Source organism: Ovis aries, chromosome 12 (genome assembly GCF_016772045.2).
Source record: "Ovis aries strain OAR_USU_Benz2616 breed Rambouillet chromosome 12, ARS-UI_Ramb_v3.0, whole genome shotgun sequence".
Taxonomy (NCBI): domain Eukaryota; kingdom Metazoa; phylum Chordata; class Mammalia; order Artiodactyla; family Bovidae; genus Ovis; species Ovis aries.
The window spans coordinates 41,604,201-41,629,604 of record NC_056065.1 but is presented as its reverse complement, the minus strand read 5'-3'; the positions used below and the strand labels follow the sequence as shown (position 1 = coordinate 41,629,604).

The 25,404-nt window shown below is 50.4% G+C and overlaps 1 long non-coding RNA gene across 1 annotated transcript; it reads left to right on the top strand.

The window, feature by feature from the left end:
* The first annotated feature begins 20,211 nt into the window (after positions 1-20,211).
* Positions 20,212-24,712, top strand: LOC132657468 (uncharacterized). The gene is made up of 2 exons (XR_009595691.1): positions 20,212-20,780; positions 20,897-24,712. It is a non-coding gene; the product is annotated as an uncharacterized LOC132657468 (long non-coding RNA).
* The last annotated feature ends 692 nt before the right edge of the window (positions 24,713-25,404 follow it).

The window sequence follows — 25,404 nt, the reverse complement described above, 5'->3', positions numbered from 1 at the left end:
CACAGTTCTTACCTGAACTGTTTCAATGCAAGTTCTGCACCTCTTCTGTGTCTTTGCACGTCCTGCAGTGCTTTGTACACTGGAGTCTCAGTTAATTGGTCTGCCCTGGGGAGTGGGTGGGTGCTGAGGGAGGGGGAAGCAAGGCTGGGGGTGTGGGTGCCTGAGAAGGGGATTTTAGAAGCATCGAGAGCGACACAGTCTTCACCGCTTCCTCAGTCCCACCAGAGCTCTTAGGCAGGGGCTCCTGGGGTGGCTCCCAAGAGTATGCGAGTGACCAGGTCAGCAGTGGGCCCAGCGAGGGGGCTCAGGGCTAAGGAGGTGGTTCCAGGTAGGACAGTTTGCTCCTTGCCAGTGGCGCTCTAACACAGGAAGCAGAGAGCTGGAGACCCGGCCGAAGAGTCAAGCAGTTATACATAGAGGAGGTAGGTACCAAGGGTTGGGCACTGCCTTGGGCCTTGGCATTGGGCTGCTGCCCTCTGGTCTTCTAGGTTAGGAAGACCAGAGGGTAAACCCTCTGCGCTGTGCCCTCCAGCACCCCAGGAGGCCAACTTTGTGGAGATTATAATTAAACCTACTTGTCTAACCTGTTCTGGCTGTGTGGGCTGAGGTTTCAGGTCATATCTGCCCCTGCCTGCCCACGATGACACAGGAAGGTCCAACGTCAGGTAAAATTTCTCCTCCTGTTCCCCTAGGTGCCTACCTCCATTTTCTCTGCTTCTTGCTGTCCTCACCCAGCCACTGAATCCTAGTGCCCACATCAGGAATGTGGGTGACTCTGCTTCCTGAGCATGTGGCTGGGGGAAACTTCAGTCTCTTCAGGGAGGCAGAGCCCCTCCCTGCCTTCAGGATGAGCAGCATCCGGAGCTGAGAGTTACACGTGTTTTGCAATACAGTAGACTTACTCTCTGTGTTCAGCGAGGGGAGGCTGAGTCATGTCAATGGTCAACTAACCCCTGACAACCACAGCGCATTGAGGGTAGAGATGGGGGTGCTGGATGGAACTAATCAGGAAGGCTTCCTGGAGGAGGTGATGATGAGTCATGATGAAGGCTTCCAGGAAGAGGTGGCCATGAGGGTGATGGTTTTCTCGGAAGCTTGAGGTGCTGGTGGACAGCTGTCCCCAATTTGCCTAGCTGGAGAAAGTCCCTGGGATGCTGCCCAAGAGTGCTGGTGAAGTTTTCCCTAATCAATGTCATTGGTAACGCAGCACACAACTGCAGCACTGAGGCAGGTGTGCTGAGGGCTGTCACATCGCTGCCAAGGTCAAAGCCTGAAGAATGAGAAACCCTGACACCTCCTCACGGAGACACAAACAGGAGGGGAGGTGGGGTATTTAATCAGCCAAGGCTGCCAATACCTAATCAAGATGAATGGCCTTGAGAGACGAGGCCCAGGGAAGGCATCGTGTTAGGAGAATGGGAAGACTGCCTTGCTCCAGGCTGCACTGAGATTGGGGGATAGCAGGTGAGGAGGAGCCCAGATGTGGGGTCAGAGGTCACCAGTGAGGGCCTCTGCCCAATGCTTCTCCTGGCCAGGGAGCTTCACTGAGAACCTACTGGGTGCCAACTCTGTCCTAGGATTCAAGATAAATGGGTATGCCCTTGCCTTTTAGGGCTCATAGTGAACTGGCGGGGAGCACACATACATGTTTTATTCTGATGTCGTCCTGAGTGTCATAACAGAGGCACAAGAGCTGTGCAGAGGTTAAATTCTCCACTCCCCACTGTCACAGACTCTGATCAAGTCACTGGCTAGGATAAAAGCCTCTTTCTCACCTCTGCTCCTCTCTGGCGCCACCTGCAGGCAGCCGTGAGAAGAGACAGTCAGTTACAGTTAAATGAGCAAGTATTATGTTCCAGCCCTCCACTAGGCTCTGGGGTGTACTGGTGAGTGAGACCAGTTCCCTATCCTCAGGAATCTTACAGTCCAAGAGGAAAGACAGACAAACAAGCACTTCCGACATCACTCATGGAACCTCACTGTGAAACACATGGAGTCTGACAGCACTGGGTTTAATTCAGTCCAGGCTGTATCACTCACCCTATGGATGTGTTCAGCCAAGCCATGGGCTTCCAGTTCCTTCTCTACACAGGAAGATGATTATATTTGCTTTTTAGGGTAGTTTTGAGTTTAAATGAAATAAGTTCAGAGAATACTTAGCATGGTACCTGGGATGTAGCAGGCACCTCTTGTTTTTATTTAGTTGCTAGGTCATGGTTGACTCTTTCCAACCCATGGACTGTAGCCTGCCAGACTCCTCTGTCCATGGGATTTCCCAGGCAAGAATACTGAAGTGGGTTGCCATTTCCTTCTTCAGGGGATCTTCCTGACCCAGGGATGGAACCCGCATCTTCTGCATTGGAAGGCAGATTCTTTATCACCGAGCCACCTGGGAAGCCCAGACATTTCTTAGAGTCCTCTTTCCTCTCTTACTGATTAATATTTTAGAGTGTGGTTGTTTCTGTATAATCTCAGACTTCCCCGCTAAAGGGCAGAAGACCCACAGCTGACATCATGGTGTTCTTCACAGTGCTGAAGTAGTGCCTGGTATGGTCATTCATTCACTCAACAAACATTCACTGAGCATCTGATGAGTGTCAACTGTAACTGTGTGCTCAGTCATGTCTGACTCTTTGTGACCCTATGGACTGTAGTCTGCCAGGATTTTCTGTCCTTGGGATTCTCCAGGCAAGAGTACTGGAGTGGGTTGCCATTTCCTGCTCCAGAGTATCTTCCTGACCCAGGGACTGAACCTGCATCTCTTGCCTCTTCTGCATCGGAGGCAGATTTTTTACCACTGTTCCACTGATGAGTGTCAGGCACTGTGTTAAAAGCTAAAAATACAAGGTGAACAAGATCAAGTCCGTGCCCCACTAGGCTTATAAAATAGTAAGAGAGACCGAAGAGAAATGCAACTATTCATTGTGAAACTCTAAGTGTGCATTGGGGAGGGGATCCATTTAGTAATTTCCTGGGGGGAGGGGCGCTCTGCTTTGGCACTCACGCAAGGTTCTATGAGGAAACCCATTTAGAACCTTAGTCTCAGGAGATTGGAATCCCAGTGGGGTAACTATGGGAAAGTTGGCCCTTCCCTGACCAGAGCCTAGTACCTAGCTTCTGGTCTTGGGGTTTCCTCAAGAAGCGTTTCGTCTGGTCTAAATGGCTTCCTCTTTGAATGCCCCATGGCCCTGGGAGCCTGACCATTGAGCAGGTGCTAAGAGAGTGTTGGATGGAGAGACAGATGGTCTTATGTACGGTTGTAAGTGGCCTGTCATTCAGAGGAGCTTCAAGAATCTCTAAGTTAGGGACTTCCCCGGTGCTCCAGTGGTTAAGACTCTGGACCCGCCTGTCAATTCAGGGGACACAGGTTCGATCCATGTCAGGAAACTAGAGCCTGCATGCTGCACCTAAAGACCCAATGCAGCCAAATCAATAAATAAAGACTCCTTGTTTCCTTTGCGGGATGCGTGGGTTTGATCCCTGTTTGGGGAACTAGGATCCCTCATGCCACACAGTGTGGCCAAAAATAAAAAATAAAAAATCTCTAAGTTAAAGGAATTTTCAGGGCATCATATTTCCTAAGTGCTATGGGGAGTGATGACCTCATCTCCTTGGGCTCCTGTCAGGGTTCAACCAGTGAAGGACATTCAGCAAACATCTGAAGTCTGTTTTGCCAGGGTTGTCATTATATTAAAAAAAAAAACCAACTTGCCCACATGCATGCGTGTGCACCTGTGTACATGTGTGTATGTGTGTGCATGTGTGTACATGCAGGGACACCCACTCCTCTGCTTCCTCACTGACAGGGCAGTTATTGCTCTGGGTGTTCAGGATGAGCTGAAAATTAATGAAACTCAATGCAATGAGCGACACCTTGTAAAACAATCTCAATTACCAGATAACCAATCTCCGTGCAATTCCAGAGAGGATAAAAGGAAACCACGGGGGCTGTGAGCAAATGATAGCCCCGAGCCGCTCAGGCAGAGCAGGGAGATGGAGCCGTCCGTTATCCTGCCAGCTCAGGACAGAGGTGGGCCATGGGGCGGGCTGCTTTCATGAGAAGAGCCATTCCTTTTCTGAGAAGGGACAGCGGGGAGGTGTCGAGCGGATTAGTCAGGTGGGGAAGGCTGCTGTGAAATCTGAGGCCCCAGCCCTTGGCTGCAAGCTAATCTTGCTCAGCCTGCAAGCTGGGAGACCTGCTTCCTCAGGCAGGACCCCCCCCCCCCGCCCCCCGGAGAGGCCAGGCCCTGCCGTAGACACCCCACTGCAGGCCGGGGAGATCTGCGGTACCCGTTCTCCAGTCCCTTGCAGAGGGTCTGATCCCCCAGCCTGGCTGGCTGCTCTTGGAAGTGGTCTGGCCTGCTGGGAGGAGGGGGTCTAAGCCGTGGGAGTGGTACAGCCGCCCACACCGCCCAGGGGTACAGTCTCCATCCTCCAAGTTTACCACACCTTCTCTGGGAGGGTTTCCTCCCCACCGCCCCACGACCTTGAGACCCGTGCTTGCAGAATGGCAGATCCTCCACCTGAATCTGCTCTTTTACTCTCTACGCAGCCCTCATTTGGTTAAAAATCTTGTTCATTTTCAATGCTTCTCCTTACAAAGGCGGGGAGGGTGGTGGAAAGTGTGATGGGTTGTTTTTGTGTTTTGTAAACCTCATTTTCAATTTAAATCTCCTTTAAAATGTGGAAAGAACCACAGCTGCTTCTCTCGTCATTGTCTTCCTCTCCCATTCCCTTTCCTGCCTCTCTTCCTGCTTCCCTCCCTAACCTTTCTTCCGGCTCCCCCTGCACATGGGGCTTTCTCGAACTGTGTTTATTGAAGGAGAGGTAGAAGAAGCAGGGTGGAGGGGCCCATCAGGGAGAGCGTCTTGGGGTTACCACTGCTGAGAGGAGGATGGATGATTCTATTTGCTTTGTGCAGCCTGAGGTCATCTCAGCCATCCCTCCAGTCTGGAGCAGGAGTGTGTCTCCTGCATTTTTGGCAGATATCATCTTTGGGCTGAACAGCCTCAGACAAAACTTCCCACCAAAACCCACACTGCAGTGCCTCAGGGCCCTTGTCCTCAGTGCTTCTGCTTTCTGACCTGAATTAGGTTCACATCATCGGGCTTCCCGGGTGGCTCAGATAGTAAAGAATCTGCCTGCAGTGCAGGAGACCTGGGTTCACTCTCTGGGTCGGGAAGATTTCCTGGAGAAGGGAATGGCACTCCAGTATTCTTGCCTGGAGAATTCTGTGGACAGAGGAGCCTGGCAGGCTACATAGTACATGAACTCGCAAAGAGTCAGACACGACTGAGTGACTAACACTTCCAGTTCACTTTCACGTGTGCATCACCTTTGAGATTCATCTCAGTTCCAGGATGGAGTTATGATACATGACGTCCATCTCATAGATGAGGAAACCGAGGCTCCTGCTGCAAAGTTAAGCACCGTACTCTCAATATCCCTAGACAGATCCATCCTTGAGAGGTCACAGAGCCAGTGGCCAAGCTGGGATTAGAAGACAAGTCCTTTGACTCCTCACCCAGTGCCCTTTCCACCAGGCTCTGTGGTGTGGACCAGCATCCTGACCTTGGTCCCAGCCTTGAGAAGGCAGCACCAAGACTGGAGGACTTGAGAGCCCCAACTGTCTTCTGAAGCAGAGGCCCAGCCCATGACAGAGATAAAAAACAAGCCGAGAGGTAGGTCTGATCCTGCGGAGAGCAGTGATAGCTCCCCGGGTGAGGATAAAGCAAACACGAAGGAGGCCGACAGGGAGATAATCTCAGAAATGATGGAGTGCTGGTTGCTTCTGCAACTGTGGGGCTGCATCTGGGCGCCTGTGCTGACATGAGCTCCGCCCCGGGATCCGCATTGTCACGAGCTTGTTGGAAAAACAGATGTTATTGTCCTCTGTTCCCGTCCCTTTATCCCTAATAGGCATTTAAGTGCAGGAGGGGGAACAGAGAAACCGAGACAGAATTGTGTGTCTATTTCAGGCTCTTTTTCTGGAAGGTTGCACTTCTGTGGGATTTGGAGTTTGGGATGGAATGGGTGCGGAAAGGACCTCCACTCTTGCCCTGAGTGGTCTGGGTCAGCCTTGGGGAAGAGCTGCCCTGGCTGAGGACTGGTTCCTTCCTTCTCTCCGAGGTCCACCACCTGGACTGGACCCTTAATTGACATTAGGGAAAGGGATGATGGGGACCTCTGGTCTTCTGCCTTGACTCTCAGAATCTGGGAGGTTGGGTGGGGTCAGGGGGGCTTCCCGGCGGCTCAGTGGTAAAGAACCCTCCCGCCAATGCAGGAGACACAGGAGAGGCAGGTTCACTCCCTGGTTTGGGAAGATCCCCTGGAGAAGGAAATGGCAACCCACTCCAGTGTTCTTGCTTGGAGAATCCCATGGATAGAGGAGGCTGACAGGTTACATACAGTCCATAGGGTTGCAAAGGGTCAGACAGGACTTAGTGACTAAATAACAACAGCAACATGAGGTCAAGAGCTGATGAGATCAAAGTCCTGGGTTGCATTTTTGTCTGGGGTTCATTCATTCATTCAGTGATCTGCTGCTGAGCACATTCTTAAAGGCAGGACCCTGCACGTGACAGCAGCATGCTGGTTTGCGGGTGAAAACTTTTCAGGGAAAGAGCAGTATATCCTCTTACATCAGGTCACTGTGGCTATGATTTAATGGAAGCTCTGAGGCTCTCCTGCACCTAAATAGCTCTGCAGCAACCTGCCTGGTGCCTCAGATTCCATCATCAGTCAGCCCTGTGAATGAAAGCATTATATCTCCCAGAGGTCCTTGCTAAAATATAAGTGTATAACTGAGGAGGGCTCACAGAGGGCAAAAAAAAATCTACCCGTCGCCATGGAGAACAGGCGATGGGGCCCAAAATGTGTGCTGTGTGAGATGGGTAAGTTTTGATGGGAGACAGAAGAGAAGAGAACTGTCCAGCTCATGGGCTGCTGCCCTGGGAGGGAGAGCCTGAGGGGTTGGATGAGAGAGTGAGGGATTTAGGGGAGTCAGTTCTCAGAGGGACCTGTTTCCATGCACCACCGGTCGCCCCATTCTGCTTTTTAAAAAATAAAGTTTCAACTCGGGCTTTATTTATTTACTTACTTTTGCCTGTGCTGGGTCTTCGTTGCTGCACGGGCTTTTCTCTAGTTGCGGTGAGCGGGTGCTACTCTCTTGTTTTGGAGCGTGGGCTCTAGGGCTCAAGGCTTCAGGCTCAGTAGTTGTGGCCATGGGCTTAGTTGTTCCATGGCATGTGGGCTCTTCCCGGATCAGGGATCGATCCCGTGTCTCCTGCAGTAGCAGGCAGATTCTTTACCACTGAGCCACCAGGGAAGCCCCCATTCTGCTTTGAGACTGACAGTATAAGACTAAAGAACTACCCTAGCCCTTCTGCACCTGTTTGGAGTATGGGGAGAACTTTAAATGCTCTGCTGACCCTCAAACCCTGGAGGCTCAAAGATGGGACCCCCTCTGTCCCCACTGGTCCCTCCTCCACATCTCAGTGGGATAAATGGGGCAGAGAAGGGGCGGATGGAGCTCCAGTGTCCCGTCCATCCCCCGTAACCCTGCAGCCTCACCTGGAGCCACACCATACTCTGCCTGCCTCCTCCCCTACTGGGGCCCAGGGGCTGATTACAGGTGAACTCAGGCCCCCAGCCAGGGGTTCCCCAGGGGGGCAGAGAGCACCCTGGTCCGCCTGGACAACTTTGATGAAAGAAAAGAGAACCTAATCCTTGAGTGGGGTCTTGGGAGACCCTGTTCGGCCGTCTTCCCTACCGGATGGGTATTAGGGAGCTAATTAACTGGGAATGAGCCCACCCAGCAGAGATGCCCTTTGTAACCTCTTATTACTTGATATTCAGAACCTCTTTCACTTCCCTGTAGCAGAACTTCTAAAAGAAAGTCACATAATGAAGCACATTAGAATTCATCTGAAATGGTCTCCATAAAGATGGTTATTGCCTAGTGATGATTCTTGGTGAGCGCTCAGGCTCACTGAATATCAGAGCTGAGGGAGGGCTCGCCTCTCCCCCTGTAGCCCCTTTGTCCTGCTCTAGGAAGCACTCAGGAAGGGTCTCTCACCCTCCCCTCCTCTCTTCATCCCTGCCAGCTCGCCTGACTTCCACACTGTCCAATAGCTTGCCACACTTTCCAAGTGACTAGGGTTGGATGATGACCGCTGTCCAGGAGAAAATGGAAGGAAAGTGGCCTCAAAGGCTTGCTCACCTCCAGTCACTCCTTCTTCCCTCCCCTCACTCTTCTGCCCACCCCTGCTGCCACCAGGCCTGCTCCCATGCTCAGGTCTGGTGCAGCAAAAGGGGTGCTCTCTGGAGCAAAGAGCTTTGCCCTAAGGAGGACAGTCAAGGACTTAGGATGGAGAGGAGCTCTCAGAAGCCAAAAGACTATCTCCCTGCCCCAAACAAGGCCCCTGATCCTACAGCCCTGAAGGTGGTAATGATGCCTTAGTCATGACCCAGGTTTGGGACCTGGGCGCAGATGGGTCTTCTGAAAGCATTTTCCCTACAAATACACATTTCAAAACTAATCTATGGGACTTCCCTGGTGGTCCAGGGAAGCCACTGCAATGAGAAGCCCTCACACCGCAACGAAAAGTAGCCACCACTGACTGCAACTAGAGAAAGCCCGTGCACTTGGCATGGCGAAGTCTCCATGCTCCCAATGCAGGGGACTCGGGTTCCATCCCTGGGCAGGGAACTAGATCCCATATGCTGCAACTAAAATATCCCATGTGCTGCAACTAAGACCTAGTGCAGCCACATAAATACATAAATATTAAAAAAGCAAATCTATGGTGCCAAAGTCAGGAGCATGGTTGCCCTTTATGGAGAGGCATGGATCGGAGGGGGCTTCCTGGTGCAGACCACAGAGGTGCATTCACTTTGGGAAGAGTCACTCAACTATATATACCCTTGCTGTGGCCGCTGCTAAGTCGTGTCAGTCGTGTCCAACTCTTTGTGACCCCATGGATTCTAGCCTGCCAAGCTCCTCTGTCCATGGGATTCTCCAAGCAAGAATACTGGAGTGGGTTGCCATGCCCTCCCTCCTCCAGGATATATATACCCTTACAATTTGTGAGTTCTCTGAATGGACGTTACATCTCAATAAAATATTTACCCCCAAAGCCCTTTGTCAAGTAGAGATTGTTAATACTACCATAATTATATCCCTGAAATAAAATAATTGAAATAATCGCTGTGAGGGTGGAATGGAACAGGTAGTCAAAAGCAGCGGATAATCCACAATTATTTTGGATTTGGAACTGGAATGAGCGCCTCACACACAACATGGACTTGTTTGCATTGTATTTACTTCTGTGTGTGTGCTTTTGTTACTATTAAAATTAATTGTAATCCTACTCAGCCCTGCTGGTGAGATGGCCCAGAAGCATCCCCTGGGGCCCTGAAGTCCAATGGAGGCAGGATTAAGACTCTGACATGAGGACTTCCCTGGTGGTCCAGTGGTAAAGCATCGGTCTGCCAGTGCAGGGGACACGGATTCAATCCCCGGTCTGGGATGATCCCACATGCCGTGGAGCAGCTAAGCCCGTGCACCACAACTACTGAGCCCACCCTCCAGAGCCCTTGAGCCACAACTACTGAGCCCACCCTCCAGAGCCCTTGAGCCACAACTACTGAGCCCATGTGCCTGGAGCCTGCGCCCTGCAACAAAAGAAGCCACTGCAATGAGAAGCCCTCACACAGCAACGAAAAGCAGCCACCACTCGCTGCAACTAGAGAAAGCCTGTGCACACAACAAAGACCCAGCGCAGCCAAAATAGATTAACTAATTTTAAAAAAAGAGTGGATTTGTGTACACAGAGGATGAAATGGCCGGAAGGCATCATCGACTCAATGGGCATGAGTTTGAGCAAACTCCAGGAGATAGTGAAGGACAGGGCAACCTGGCATGTTGCAGTCAGTCCAGGGGGTCACAAAGACTCAGACAAGACGGTGATTGAGCGGCAGCAACAGTGTATATGTGTATAACTGATTAGGGGCTTTCCTGGTGGCTCAGAGGTTAAAGCGTCTGCCTCCAATGCGGGAAACCCGGGCTCAATCCCTGGGTTGGGAAGATCCCTTAGAGAAGGAAATAACTGATTAACTTTGCTGTACAGTAGAAACTAACACAACATTGTAAATTAACTACACTCCAATAAAATAAAATTTAAAAACAGGACTTTGACGAGGGTCATCTCCTCGCCCCATCTGCTGTCCCCTCCCTTAGCGTTGGGTGTGGTCACTGTTCATGTCACTGCAGTGCACATTTTGTTCCTGCTTTGGTGGGTACCAAAGTCAGGTGTTGAGTGAGTGCCACCTCCCCTTGGCACGAAGGATAAGGAAGAAACTGTCCATTGGAGGAGGGCCTGAGAGCCTGATCCTAGACTGGTGACTATGGCACCCTGTTTGGGACAAGCCCCCTTCCTGTGGCAGGTCCCCTTCGTAGGGTGCTTTTGCCCCACTCTTCTCATCATGATGCAGAGCCTTCCACCCAGTCCCTTAAATCTGAGTCGATCCTTGACTTACTTTGACCAATAGAGGATGCTAGAAAGGAAGCTGTACACTGTCCCAGCTCAGACCTCAACAGGTCTTCAGCTTCTGTTCTCCTCCCTCTGGGCAGATAGCCACCTGAAGGAGGCAGGTCCGGCCTCCTGAAGGGAGAGAGGCCGCATGAAGCAGAGAGGAACCGTCCAAGCTGCGGTCCCCAGACCATCCAGCTGGCAGCCTGCACCAACCACCAGACGTGCTGGTGAGGCCAGTTTTATGTAAATTTTTTATTTGTTTATTTCTGACTGTGCTGGGTCTCCCTCGCTATGCACAGCTTTCTCTAGTTGCAGCAAGCGAGGGCTACTCTCTAGTTGAGGTGCTCGGGCTTCTCACTGTGGTGGCTTCTCTTGTCGTGGAGCATGGGTTCTAGGTGCACCAGCTTCAGTAGTTGGGGTGCACAGGCTCAGTTACCCCATGGCATGTGGAATCTTCCGGGACCAGGCATTGAACCCACATTCCCTGCTTTGCCAGGCAGGTTCTTAACCACTGGACCACCAGGGAAGTTCGAGGCCAGTTTTAGACCCTCTGTTCTTCCCAGCCACCAGCTGACTGCACACAAACCCAGAAAAGACTGGCCCAAGTCATCTACCCACAGAATCATGAGCAAACACCTCCGTTGTTGTTCCAAGTCACTAAATTTTGGGGTGGTTTGTCACATGGCAATTCATAATGGATGCCGTCGCTAATGCCCCCAGCTGAGCACCTGCTGGCCAATGCCAGCATCCCGGGGACGAGACTGCGCCCTCTAGGGCTGTCCATTCTTCCATCCACAGGCCCCAGAAGCAACTCTTTGCCCAAGATTTCTTTCTTTGTGCCTCCCCACTGGTTTCCAGGGCAGACACGGCAGTGCCCATTGCTCTTTATTAGTTTAATATATGTTGAAGCCTCCAAATGGATGCTGGGGCCCAGGTGGAACAGATGAAATGTGACTAAGTTCTAGGGGGATGATTGATAATGAGTAGGGACTGGAAAATCAATTGTGTTAATTCCTGGTCTGTCACTGGGACCGAGAATTAATGAGAAAATCTGTCTAACTTAATGGTATTTACACATTATACAGAGTGTGATAAAATTGTCTGCAGGTGCTGCCTGGCATTCCAATTACATAAGGCCTGCACAGCCTGAGGGGCCAGCAGGTCTGAGCTGTCGAGGACCTGGGCCAGGCTTGTGGAGACTTACTCAGATGCCCCAACTACCACACTAACCTCTCAGTGGGTCCAAGGCCTGGCATGGGTCTCATTGACATGACTGGTCCCTGCCTGGTGTGGGCCATCCAGCTGGCAATGTCATAAGGATGTGCTGGAGGGCACATTTACGAGCCTGCTTTGAAGAGAACCACTCCAGAAGCCATGTGGCCAGCTGGACCACAACCAGGGATGGGTTCTGTCTTATGTGTTGGCATGATTTGACAGACACAGATGGTCCTTCTGGTCCTAGCCCTCTGGCCCCAGGGACAGTCAACACTAGTCTGTCTGACACCACAGCCATGGACCAGTCACTATTGGAAGGTGCCTTGAAAAGTCTCATGGAAACTGATGGAAAAGACTGCCTCAGAGTCTGAGCGTCTGCTTCCCTGAAATTCTGTAGGAGGGCTTGTTTCCACTAGGGCTATCAGGGAGGTATCCCCAAAAGCCCCCAATTCCTGATATTCACACCCTTATATGGTCTTCTTTCATACTGAATAGGGCTGATCTGAGGGTTCAGTAAGATATTATAGAAATTACTGTGACTTCTGAGGCCAGTTCAGAGACTTCCCTGATGGTCCAGTAGTTAAGACTCCACCTTCCCAATCCAGGAGGTGTGGGTTCCATCCCTGGTTAGGGAACTAAGATTCCACATGCATGATGTGGCCAAAAAATTTTTTTTAAAAATAAGGCCAGTTCATATATATATATGTATATATATATATATATATATATATATATATATATATATATACACAAATATACATATACATAGGGTTTCCAAGGTGGTACCAGTGGTAAGGAATCTGCCTGCCAGTTCAGGAGACACAAGAAATGCAGGTTAAATCCCTGGGTCGAGAAGATCCCCTGGAGGAGGGCATAGTAACCCACTCTGATACTCTTACCTGGAGGATCCGATCGACAGAGGAGCCTGGTGGGCTACAGTCCATGGGGTTTCAAAGAGTCAGACATGACTGAGGTGACTTAGCACTCATACATGCATACATATACATAAAGGCAGCTTCTGCCTTGTTCTCTCATATCACTCATTCTGGGGAAGCTACCACCATGTGGGGAGGAACTGAGGCCTCCTGCCAGCAACCAGCCACATGAAAGTGTAGCATCCTGGAAGTAGGTCCTCCAGCCCCAGTCAAGCCTTCCGATGACCACAGTCCTGGCTGACATCTTAACTGCAACCTCAAAAAAGACCCAGAGCAAGCTTGCTCCTGAATTCCTGTCTCGCAGAAACAGAAAGGGATAATAGATTTAGATGTTTGTTGTTGTTTTAAGCTGCTAATTTTAGGGGTAATTTGTTACATGGCACTGGATAAATGATACAGGTGAGGAAGGAGATGGGTGGGCAAGGCCAGGGATGTTTCACCGGGGATGTGGGGCTAATGGAAGACACCCCCTGTACCTTCTCTGCACAGTTCGAGTGAAATCCAGAAATCCACTGTTATGTTGTTGTTGTTGTTTGGCAGCACTGCCTGGTATGTGGGATCTTAGTTCCCTGACCAGGGACTGAACCTGCATTCCCTGTATTGGAAGCTCGGAGTCTTAACCACTGGACTGCCAGAGAAGTCCCCACTTTTATATTTTGCTGATTCCCCAAATACCCTAACTTTCCCACCTCTGTGCCTAAACATGCTTATTCCTCTGCCTAGAATGCTCTTTTGCCTCCTCCCCCCGGCCCCCCCGCTGCCCACTGCACCTCCTCTTCTCCTCTCATGCTTTCTCCTCCTGAGATGAACTCCTTCTCAGCCATCAGGACCCAGCTCAGATCGGCCCTCATCTGGGAAAGCCTTCCCAGTCTTTCTTGGGCAATTTGTGTCACCTTCTTTGGCACCCCTGAAAGTGAAAGTGGCTCAGTCATGTCTGATTCTTTGCAACCCCATGGACTATCCATGGAATTCTCCAGGCCACAGTACTGGAGTGGGTAGCCTTTCCCTTCTCCAGGGGACCTTCCCAACCCCGGGATTGAACCCGGGTCTCCCGCATCGCAGGCAGATTTTTTTACCAGCTGAGCCACAAGAGAGGCCCTTGTAGAGACCCTCTTGGCATCCCTGGGGAGACCCTGTTTTTCAGTGGATACCTGAGGAGGTTGAGCTGTAGTGACTGGTGCCAAGAGTTCTAGCTGGAGTTTAGAACTTGAATTTCATTAATCAACTCTGCCCTCCTTCTCTGTTCACTGGTACCCAGGGCAATGCTCAACAGAAGGGTGTTGAATGAATAAATGAATGAATGAACAAGCATCCGAGACCACTTTGGGGAGGAAGAAAGGGTCCACATGAAACCTGCCTTGTGGGTAGGAGGGCAGAGCTTGGCCTGAACGAATGGAAGGAGTGCAGGCTGGTTATTGTGTCTGTAAGTTTCACGTCTGCTCATCCCGACACGAGTGAGAGAGCTCTTACTTCTGGCTGCCCCAGAGCTTCCCGGAGTCAGGAGAAGGGGGTCTCTACTCGGGAGGCTCCCATGTCTGTATGTCCCATTCACAACCCTTTCCTGACCCCTGCCCTTCCTGGCTCTCTGTTTTCCTTGCCCCAGAGGCAGCCCTCCAGAGTCCCTTCCTTTCATACAAACCTAGAGGGCAGGTGAGCGGTGGCCAGACAAATCTGATTTCTGAAGCAGGTTTAAAGGTCTCTTCCCAGAATCTCTGAGCTCATCTCTCCTTTCTCTGTCTCCAAAGTGCCAGGGCAGCAATTTAGAGCTCAAATGCCCGAGCAGGGGTGCAGCCAAGTTCTTTACAGCACAGAATGAATTTGTTGTGTGGGGATTCTTTGGCCTGAAAGCTTGCTTAACGTCCTTATGTCACCCGGCGTCCCAGCCTGGCTGGTGCTCAGAGTCGGGAGAACTGCCTTGCGTGCCATTTGACTGAAAGGAAGGCTGAGGGGGGCTGAGGTCAGGGAGGCGACATCTGCAGACTCTAGCCCTACTGCTGGCCACTCCTATTTATTGATTTATTCCCATTGTAAGCAAAGCTTGTTTCTTTTCTTTTTAAATGTTTTAAGTCTGTATTGAATTTGTTACAATCCTGCTTCTGTTTCACCTTTTGTTGGTTTTTTGGCCACAAGGCATGTGGGAGCTTAGCTCCCCAACCAGGAATCATACCAGCATCCTCTGTATTGGAAGGCAATGTCTCAACCACTGGACCACCAGGGAAGTCCCTATATCTTTTTTTTAAATTGAACTATAGTTGATTTACAGTGTTGCATGAACTACTTCTGTACAGCAAAGTAATTCAGTTATACATGTATTGTTGTTTTTCAGTTGCTAAGTCATGTCCGACTCTTCTACTATAAACCGCAGCATGCCAGGCTTCTACTATGGTTTATCACAGGAAAGTGAATCTAGTTCTCTGTTCTATATAGTACGTGCTAAGTTGCTTCAGTTATGTCTGACTCTTTGCGATGCCATGGACTATAGCCTGCCAGGCCCCTCTGTCCATGGGATTCTCAAGCAAGAATACTGGAGTGGGTTGCCACACCCTCCTCCAGGGGATCTTCCTGACCCAGGGATCAAACCCGTGTCCCTTGCATTGACAGGTGAGTTCTTTACCACTAGTGACACCGGGGAAGCCTGTGCTATATAGTAGGATCTTGCTGTTTATTCATTCTGTATATAACAGTTTACATTTGCTGACCCCAAACTCCTACTCAATCCCTCCCCAGCTCCCCCACCCCCACTACTTTTATTTACTGAGTGTGTAGCAAAATCAAGTCCCAGAGAAAGAAATCATTTGTCTGAGGTCCCATGGCAGGAAGTGGCAGAGCTGAGATTTGCTCCCAGGCCTGTCTGACTTCAAAGACCACTTCTCTGAAACCACTGTCTCAGCCTGACCCAGCTACTCCTGGAATCGTGCAGCTCCCTCCCATCCCCTCCCACCCCCATCCCCAGCTCCCAGCCCATCCAGGGGTCTCATGTGTTTTCAGTAGGACTGAGTCAGAGGCCAAAGATAATGACAGCCTGTGCTGGAGGGTCCTGGGTCCCTAACACCCATTGGCCCCTCAAGCTCCCAGAAGGCAAACGGAGATCCTGGGATTTCCTGCTCAGCTGAATTCCACTCCCTCTGGAGCAGAGAAGGGTGGTTTGCCATGTCTGGGGGAGGTGGGGCGTGGCTTTGGAAACTGCAGTGCCTGTGGAAACCTATGAACCAGAAGAGGCAGAGGAATGATTAAAGAGAGAAAGGATTAAAATCTACAGGGCTCCCCATGCTCTGCAGAGCCTCTCCTGCAAGCGGTGCTGTGATCTCTCTATTAGACAGCCAGCTGGCTGCCAGCTGAAGCGGTAAGAAGGACTGAGTCCCTGACCCCAGCCTTAAGTCATGGAGAAAGCAGCATTTTGGGGCATGGAGGTAGGAAAGGCAGGGTGTGTTTGGCAAGCGGCAAAACATAGAAGTGGAATTCACTTGGCTAAAAATCAGGGTGAAGTGAAGGGGAGACACATGGGAATGTCTTTATTTTATCAGCTCCACACCCTGGGTGAGATACCCCTGACCCTGCCCACCTGTCTCCCTCCCCGTCTGTATCAGTTATCTAGTGCTGCGTAACAAATCACTCCCCAAACTTAATAATTTAAAGCGATAACGAACATCTATATATATTATTTCTTTCTGTTTCTGCGGGTCTGGTACTCAGGAGCAAGTTCACTCTGGATCTCTCTTGAGGTTGCAGTCAAGATGTCAGCCAGGGCTGTGGTCATCTGAAGGCTTGACCAGGGCTGGAGGACCTACTCCCCAATGCTTCACTCCCATGGGGCTGGTTGCTGGCAGGAGGCCTTAGTTTCCCAAATGGCTGTGTCTTCCTCAGAGTGAGCGACATGAGGGAACAAAATAGAAGCTGTCATTTTGTTTTTTTTCAATGCACTGGCCCCAGAAGTCACAAACAGTCATAAAGGCCGGCAGTTACTGTTTCCAGCTTCTCCTGCATTCCAGACAACCACTGCTGACAGCATGGCTGCCTGGGGTCCCTGTGGTGACTGTGTCTTCCTCCAGAGTGGCTGGTCCCTACAGGTTGGGATATCAGTGTCCCTATGACTCCTTTTCAGAAATCATGATGTGAGTGACCACAGTCTGGGAAGGCAGACCTTTGCTGCATGCCCATTCCCAGTCTGTTGCCATCCCATGCCCTCCACCCATTTCTACCTTCTACTTGCTGCCATCCTCCCGTCAATTGCCACATCTTTCATATCCAAAGACGATGCTCTTAGCAGTGACTGGAGCATGAGGAAAGCTGGGAACAATAGTGAAGTGAAGTGAAGTGAAGTGAAGTGAAGTCGCTCAGTCGTGTCCGACTCTGCGACCCCATGGACTGCAGCCCGCCAGGCTCCTCTGTCCATGGGATTTTCCAGGCAAGAATACTGGAGTGGGGTGCCATTTCCTTCTCCAGGGGATCTTCCCAACCCAGGGATTGAACCTGGGTGTCCCACATTGTAGGCAGATGCTTTTACCGACTGGAGGTCTCAGGGAAGTGGGAACGATAGTAGCCCACTTTTATGGAGTACTTACTATGTGTTAAGTTCATATCGAGCATGGTTAAAGTGCTACTTATAGCCTCTCAATGGGTAGGTAAACTGAGGCACAGAGAGGGTAAGTGGCTTGCCCAAAGCCACACAGCCCAGAGCTAGAATCTGCCTGCAGAGCCCACTCTGCTAACCTCACATATAGTGCATCTGTGATATGAGGCAACGTTCCCTTTTTAAGGAAGCTACAGTTCATCAGACAGAGATGAGGGTTTGCAGCACAGCAAGAAAAATGGAGCTCGGACACCTGGAAGACCCTCCAGACCACAAGCTGTGAGGCCTCAGAGCAGCTCTGTCCCTGCATACGTTAAGGAAATGGGGTCTTCTGAACTGCAGTGAGCACTGGAGCAGCAGCCAAGTCAAAGGGCTACGGCTTTAAAAAGAAAAAAAAAAATTTTAATTGCCTGTGGCTCAGATGGTAAAGAATTCACCTGCAATGCAGGTGACCTGGGTTCGATCCCTGGGTGGGGAAGATCCCCTGGAGAAGGGAATGGCAGCCCATTCCAGTATTCCTGCCTGGAGAATTCCATGGACAGAGGACCCTGGTGGGCTACATGGGGTCGAAAAGAGTCAGACATGACTGAGTGACTAACACTTTCAGTTTTTCGCAAAATACACATAAGATAAATTTCCCATTTTATAAACATTTTGAAGAGCACAGTTGGGGGCACTGAGCACACACACAGGCTGCACAACAGTCACCATTCAGCACGTCCAGAACTTTCCTGCCATCTCGAGGCCTCTGCTGACCCCCGTTCTCCCGCCAGTCCTGACCCCCTCCCTCCTGCTGGCAGGGATGGCAGGCCGCACAAGCAGGCTTTCCACTTCCGAGGGGAGGGAGGTTTGCAGTGATCCACCGCTGAGGTTCACTGTCTGCTGCAAAGGCCCAGAACGGCTGTGCAGACGATGAGCTAGAACGACGGCATGAAAGGGAGTTTATCAATAGTACCTGGAGCTCAGTAATTCATAAACCTTTCATTAGTTTTCCATCGATGACGGCTCAAGTTCTAGAAGTAGATTTAGGCTGGCAAGACAGCCGTCTCCATAAATCATCATCTCCGAACATTAGGGAAGTGGAGGGAGCCTTTTTATAGGATTTCCCAGCAGCTCACTTGGGAAGCTTTGCTTTCTAATCCCCCCCCCCCTTTTTTTTAATTAGAAAAAAAAATTTAAGTTTTAATTGAAAAGTGATTGCTATACTATGTTGTAAATGTTAGTCTCTGCTGTACAACAACGTGAGTCATGTGATGTATACATATATTTCCTCCCTCTTGAGCCTCCCTTCTACCCCCCACTCCCATCACACTTCTCTAGGTCACCACAGAGCACAAGCTGAGGTCTCTGTGCTATGCAGCAGCTTCCCACTAGCTATCTATTTATATGATCGTGTGTGTGTATATATATATATATATATATGGGCTTCCCTGATAGCTCAGTTGGTAAAGAATCCACCTGCAATGCAGGAGACCCTGGTTTGATCCCTGGGCTAGGAAGATCCCCTGGAGAAGGGAAAGGCTACCCACTCTAGTATTCTGGCCTGGAGAATTTCATGGACTGTATAGTCCATGGGGTCACAAAGAGTCAGACACGACTGAGCAACTTTCACAGGCTTCCCAGGTGGCAGTAGTGGTAAAGAACCCGCCTGCCAGTGCAGGAGACAGAAGAGACACGGGTTCAATCCCTGGGTCAGGAAGATCCCCTGGAGGAGGGCATGGCAACCCACTGCAGTATTCTTGCCTGGAGAATCCCATGGACAGAGGAGCCTGGCAGGCTACAGTCCATGGGGTCACAAAGAGTCGGATACAACTAAAGTGACTTAGCATGCAGTGTATATATGTTAATTCTACTCTCTCGATTTGTCCCACCTTCCCTTTCCCCTGCTGTGTCTTACTCCCTTTCTGAGCTGATGTTGAATTTCCAGCCTCATGTCCTTGGACAGAAAACACAGTCGGAGGCTCCAAGGAGGGATTAGAAAGGGAACCAAATGCCCCTGCCATTTGCTGGGCACCACCAAACCTGCGGGCTGCAATCTTGTGTCTGGGCCGTGGGGTTACCTGAAGAGGGCTCAAGGAAACAGCTCTCCCTGGAAGGTGCTTCTGTGAGAGGAAGAAACTGGAGCAGCAGGAGGAGAGCACACAGGGAGGAACTTTACAATTCAGCTCTCACCAGAAATGAGAGCAGACAAAGCCTTTTTCTCCCCACATTCGAACATTTAATTCAGACTTGACTTGGCCTTTGGCTATAAGCATAAGCATTATTATTTTTTCTCATTGGACTTATTTTATTTTTTGTTGAAGTACAGTTGATTCACAGTGCTGTATTAATTTCTGCTGTACAGCAAAATGACTCAGCTATGCAATGAGTGCCTGTGTGCTCAAGTCGTTCAGTTGTGTCCAGCTCTTTGCCGCGCTATGGACTGTAGCCCACCAGGCTTCTCTGTCCATGGGATTCTTCAGGCAAGAATACTGGAGTGGGTTGTCACGCTCTGCTTCAGGGGATCTTCCCTGATCGAGGGATCGAACCTGCGACTCTTACGTCTCCTGCATTAGCAGGCGAGTTCTTTACCACTAGCGCCACCTGGGAAGCCCTGATTCAGTTATACACACACCTACACACACACACACATCCTTTTTTTTTTTTATAGCAGCAGGTGCAAGATAAAGCCTTTTGCCTGCTAAGGAGAACAGTAGTGACCACAACAGTGCTTAGAACAGTGCCTGCCACGGAGACAACTCTCCACGTTGGCCAGCACAGAGGAACTCTGGAAGGTAGGGTCTCCACAGACGGGATGTCTGGGCACAGTCCTCACTGCTCCCTTTCCTCTGGGCAGGGGTCCTCTCAGCAGCCTCCCCCTCCGCTGTCTGCTTTGCTTTGCAGCCTCAGTCTCGGTGCCCCGCCCGGTCCACCCCTTCTCCACATCCCCCCCTCCCCGCCCCGCCCGGCTCCCCACCCCGCCCCCGCCCGGCTGCCTGCCGTAAAGGCTCAGACAGGTTAATTACAAGACAGAGAGGAGAAGCGCTGGCAGAGACCCGGCTGGTGATTTGGCGGCCGGGGCCTCTGGACTCAGTGATGTTCTGCGGTGGAGGCAGCGCTGGCGGCTCGACAAACCAAAGACTTTTCAATTTCCTCCTCTCTCCCTGTCTCTTGCCCCTGGAGGGTGAGCTCGCGAGCGCGGAGCCGGAGGTGAACTGCCGCAGTGTTTGCTGCGTCTGGCTGTGGAATGAGACGGCTCCTAGCAAGAAGTGTCCCAGGAGAACTTTTACTCAGGAATAATCTGCATGAGGATTTATTTCCTCCTTGCTGGGCTTCCCGCTGAAGTGCAGGCTTGTTTCCGCTGGTTTCCGGCAGGAGGAGAACTCGGCTCAAAGATTTCAGTGAAGCAGCCAAAGATTCAGATTCAACCAGTGTTCACTGAGCATTGACTGCGTGACATCCTCTGCCCAGGGCTTTGACCGCTCTGTCCTGTTTAGCCTTTCTAACAGCTTTCTGAGTTGTGTTCGCATTCTACAGATGGGGAAGGTGAGTCCAAAATTGGTAATAACGCCACCAGCTGACATTTCTTTATTGCACATACTTGCCATGTGTCAGTTGTATTCACCGAGCTCACTTAATTCTCTGACAACCCTATGATATAGATACTGGTGTTGGAGAAGACTCTTGAGAGTCCCTTAGACTGCAAGGAGATCCAACCAGTCCATTCTGAAGGAGATCAACCCTGGGATTTCTTTGGAAGGAATGATGCTACAGCTGAAACTCCAGTACTTTGGCCACCTCATGCGAAGAGTTGACTCATTGGAAAAGACTTTGATGCTGGGAGGGATTGGGGGCAGGAGAAGGGGACGACAGAGGATGAGATGGCTGGATGGCATCACTGACTCGATGGACGTTGAGTCTGAGTGAACTCCGGGATTTGGTGATGGACAGGGAGGCCTGGCATGCTGCAATTCATGGGGTCGCAAAGAGTCGGACACAACTGAGCAACTGAACTGAACTGAACTGATTATGCCCATTTTACAGCTGAGGAAACTGAGGCCCAGTGAGGTTAAGTAACTGCTCCAGGTTACAGGGGTTGAAAGTAATGGGGCTGGGATCCAAATCTAGGCTAGCTGGCACCAGAGCTAGAAATTGGGTCCAGTTCTTCCGACTCATGCTGCTGCTGCTGCTGCTAAGTCGCTTCAGTCATGTCCAACTCTGTGCGACCCCACAGACGGCAGCCCACCAGGTTCCCCTGTCCCTGGGATTCTCCAGGCAAGAACATTGGAGTGGGTTGCCATTTCCTTCTCCAATGCATGAAAGTGAAAAGTAAAAGTGAAGTCGCTCAGTCGTGTCCGACTCTTAGCGACCCCATGAACTGCAGCCTACCAGGCTCCTCCGTCTATGGGATTTTCCAGGCAAGAGTACTGGAGTGGGGTGCCATCGCCTTCTCCGTCCGACTCATGCCCAGTTCCTAAAAGCCATGCTTATTCTTGGCTTGATGCCCATAGGAGGGATGGACTTTGGGGGGATGGTACCCCATATACCTAAGGATCCCAGGAACTGTAAGGCCAAGACTTGATTGTGTGTTGTGATCAGGCTATTTAAGTGGCAAGCTATAGAAATCCAACTTACGTAGCTTAGAATAAAGGAACTTTATTGGTTCCAGTGAAACAGGAGTCCAGTGAAACAGGGGTGAGTCTAGGGATCATATGATGTCATCATGGCTCTGTCTGACTTTCTCTTGAGTTCATTCACCAGCTGCTTTCTTCTGTCCTCAGGGCAGGGAGAGTGGGGGCCGCATATATTGGCAGTTTAGGAACTGCTCAAGTCCCCTGCTAAGGGGCTGAGTGGGAGCCGACATACATTCAAAGCTCTGCTTGCCAAGCTCTGTGCCCTGGTACAAGGCAGTGTTGGGGCACTTTCCCCAAGTCATTTGCTAGGAAGACTCGCTTATTCCTAATACATGTAAGATGCGCTATGTGTTACAGCTTACCCTGGCCCCACCGCATCCACTCAGGGAATATTTATGGAACCCCTGTCACAGGACTCAGGTACTTCCCTGCCCTCTTGCAGCATATATTTTGTGTGTATGCTTTGTCGCCCAGTCATGTCCGACTCTGTGACTCCATCGACTGTAACCCATCAGGCTCCTCAGTTCATGGGATTCTCCAGGCAAGAATACTGGGGTAGGTTGCCATTTCCTTTTCTAGGGGATCTTCCCAACCCAGGGATCAAACCTGGGTCTCTTGGGTCTCTTCCAGTGGCACAGGTGGGTTCTTTACTGTCTGAACCACCAGGGAAGGATCCGATTGGCTTAGCTTGGGTCATGTAACCACACTTGAACCAATCACTTTTGCCCAAAAGAATGAGTGGATACAGTGGAGCCAGGTGCCCATCCCTTTGGGGGAGATTGGCACTTGATTGGCAGTCTCACCAGTACCACCTGGAATGGGGGTATTTTCTCAGAGGAAATAGGAGGACTAGGCTGTAGAAATAACTGACATTCACCCAACTGTGGGAAAATTATAGTCCTAGGATTGAATTTCCTTTTCCTGGGAAAAAACGTTCCTAGGAAAATTTCCTCTTCCTTGACCAGTCACCTTTCCATCTGCCGTAGGTGATGGCTGGCCTCCCATACTCTGAGAGGAGTGGATCAGAATGTCCCTAAGGGTTTAGTCATTGGTCCTGTTCAGGAAGGTCAGGGGTCAGGACTGTTTACTCAGTATCAAAGCAGTCTGACCTTCAGTTTGAGGAAGAAGAAAATTGATGGGGCATCGGGGAGTGTCAGGGGTGTGCATGTCAGGGAGCAGGTACTGAGTGGGGCTCCTGGTCCCGTTGTTGGTGGAAGGCTTGTATGCCATATTTACTGAGTACTTGTTACGTGCCAGGAGCTTCACTTCAGTTCACTTCAGTCGCTCAGTTGTGTCCTACTGTTTGAGACTCCATGGACTGCAGCACGCCTGGCTTCCCTGTCCATCACCAGCTCCCAGAGCCTCCTCAAACATGCATCCATCAAGTCGGTGATGCCATCCTACCATCTCCTCCTCTGTCGTCTCCTTCTCCTCCTCCCTTCAATCTTTTCTGGCATCAGGGTTTTTTTTAATGAGTCAGTTCTTCACATCAGGTGGCCAAAGTACTAAAGCTTCAGCTTCAGCATCAGTCCTTCCAAAGAATATTCAGGACTGATTAGGATTGATTGGTTTGATCTCCTTCCAGTCCAAGGGACTCTCAAGAGTCTTTTCTAGCACCATAGTTTATTTCACTTGCTTTGTCTAATTTAAGCTCCACACCTATCAGGTATGTGTTATCACTTTTTGTTGGTGAAGAAACTGAGGCTCAGAAAGCAGGAAAAGAAAAATGCTCACTCAGGTGTGCTGACTTCCAAGGTCCCTTGACTGAGCCCACAGGGCCCTGAGGTCACAGAGGCATCCCCAAGCCCCCGCCCACATGCCCAGTGAGGAACCTCATGTGGACTCAATTTAATATCTTGATCCCTGGGCTCCCCTTCTCCAGCCCACCCACTCCTAGAGACCCAGGAAACCCTCCTTTAGCCTCTGCTCGAACCATCTCCCTGCTCCCACTCGCAGCTGGCGGCATCTTGCAGTTTCCTGAGCACTTCCCTTTGTTCTCAAAGGATGAACATCTGATCCCTGAGGCCACCTCATGGTCCCAGGACACCCGCCTGCCCATTTCAGGAGGAAGGCCAAGCTCAAGCTGAACCAAGGGGCTTGTCTGCCACTGGAGAAAGCTCCCAATGTGGCCTTGTTCCTTTTCAGGGTGCTGAGAACTGGGGCCTGGGTAGAGGAAACAGCCCTGTGGATGCATTGCTAAGGGTCTTCTGGGGACAGGATCACCCCTCCTGGAGACCCGGAGGCTCTGCTCTGTGAGATCAATATCTCCTTTCTCTTCTTTTCTTTCATTGAAGTATAGCTGATATACAATACTGTGCTGGTTTTAGGTATACAACAAAGTGATTTGGTTCTGTATACATATGTGTGCTTGCTTCTATACATATGTTGTTGTTTAATCACTAGGTCGTGTTCAACTCTTTGTGACCCCATGGTCTGTAGCCCGCCAGGCTCTTCTGTCTGTGGGATTTCCCAGGCAGGTATACTGGAGTGGGTTGCCATGTCCTTCTCCAGAGGATATTCCCGACCTAGGGACTGAACCTGTGCCTCCTGCATTGGCAGGTGGATTCTTTACCACTTAGCCACCTGGGAAGCATCCCTGCCCCTCCCCCTCTCTCTCTATATATATGTTCTCTCTATATATATGTTCTCTCTATATATATGTCCTATATATATATGTGTTCTTTTTTCCAATTCTTTTATAAGATTTCAGATATAGTTTCCTGTGCTATACAAGCAAATTCTTGTTATCCATTTTGTATACGGTGATGTGTATCTGTCAAGCCAATCCTCCTAATTCATCCCCCCACCTTTGGTAACCATAAAACTGTTTTCCACACCTGTGAATCTGTGTCAGCGTCATAAATACGTTCATTTGTACTATTTTTAGGTTCCACATATAAATAATATCATATAATATTTGTCTTTATCTGACTTCATAAGCTCTAAGGTAAGATCACATCTCTAGGTTCAACCGTGTTACCGCAAGTGGCATTATTTCACTCTTTTTTTTAAAGATTGAATGTCTCCATTATTAAAATGTGAACCTGGGGAGATGCAAGTGACTGGAAGAGGCGCCCCAGCACCCAGGGCTGGGGACTCCAGTTCTGCCTCCTCTGCCCTGTCCATGCCTGCTGCTCATGCCCACTTGGAATCAGAGAAGAGCAGGGGAGACTCAGAGCAGCCCACAGCTGATTTCCAGTTCCTCATTCATTGACACTGACTCCTTTATTCAACAAATATTTTGTGAGTACCTACTGTGTACAAGCACTGGGCTCATCCTTGGAGAGACCATGATCCCCCTGCTGCCAGGGAGAGTTCAGTCTTGTGGGGAGAGAGGGAGATACATAAACAAGCAATTGTCATGTTACGTGTGAAGCTCTAGTACAGGCGTAAGCACAGGAGACTCCAGGTGCAAAAGGGAGGTACGTAGCCTCTGCCTGGGGGTTTCTACCTCTACCAGAAGGCTTCTCCGAGGAGAGATGATATCTTAGTAGCTGAGACCTGAAGGATCTGAGGAATTAGCTTGGCAAAGTGAA